The sequence below is a fragment of the Sinocyclocheilus grahami genome, unplaced genomic scaffold (genome assembly GCF_001515645.1).
Source record: "Sinocyclocheilus grahami isolate Dianchi unplaced genomic scaffold, SAMN03320097.WGS_v1.1 scaffold1634.1, whole genome shotgun sequence".
NCBI classification, from domain to species: Eukaryota; Metazoa; Chordata; class Actinopteri; order Cypriniformes; family Cyprinidae; genus Sinocyclocheilus; species Sinocyclocheilus grahami.
The window spans coordinates 176,450-177,558 of record NW_015506813.1 but is presented as its reverse complement, the minus strand read 5'-3'; positions in this window follow the sequence as shown (position 1 = coordinate 177,558).

Genomic DNA, 1,109 nt, shown 5'->3' with positions numbered 1-1,109 from the left:
TCCAGTAGCAGCGTCTATTGTCACAGTGCTGAATTTGTTTTTTTTTATCATTGTTTTGTATATTAATTTAGAGACGGATTTATTAATTTATGAATTATTATACCTACTGCATGAATTGCTTTGTGTTATTTATAGTATGTGTCATTGTAAATACATATCACTTATAATTATATAGGACAGTTTGCCCAAAAATAAAAATTCTGTCATAATTTACTCACCTTCATATCATTCCAAACCTGTATGACTTACTTTCTTCCATAGAACATAAACAAAAGATATCTTCAGAAATGTCTCAAATGTTTTTGTCCATACTATAGAAGTCAATGGTAATGAAAACCGTTTGGTTACCAAATTTTTCTAAATACTTTTTTTGTACTGCATAAAGAAAGTAAATTATGACAAATTTTGAACAGTTTTGGTGTGAACTAACACTTTAAACACTTTAATCACAATCACATATTGGTTCTTTATTAGTACTTATAAAGCACATATTGTGCATGACCATATTCTACATCCCTAATCCTACCCAACACCTAAACTTAACAACTACCTTACCAACTGTTCATAAGCAGCAAATTAGGAATTTATTAAGGCAAAAGTCGTAATTAATGTTTTTTTCAATAGCAAGAATTGGACCTTAAAATAAAGTTGGACCACTTTCTATCTTCTCAAGTGTGCTGATGCACAACTGAAAATATAAAATCACTCTAGCATTATCGAACAAACTGTGTTAAATGACTCAGACTACAGCAAAAGCTCTAGTCTGAAAGCATCTTTAGAGTTACTGAAGAGACAGCTGTTTAGTTTCCTATCCAAATATTTAGTCATTTTCAGGAATTACTTCAACTTGTCCACATAATCTTCCACTTCTTGTATCGTGACCATAAATGAAAATAACATTCCTATATTTGTACTGTACTGTAACTTCATTTTGCCTTTTTGGATTGTGTACAGGTAAACAAATGTCACATCGAACTATTATTTTCTCTAACTTCCCTGAGTAAATCTATAGACTGAGCTGAACTTGTATGAACCATTTAAACCTACCGACAGTCATGGCAGTGTCTTTACTTCGCTGTTTTCGCATTGTGTGCTGCCCTCTGGCGCAG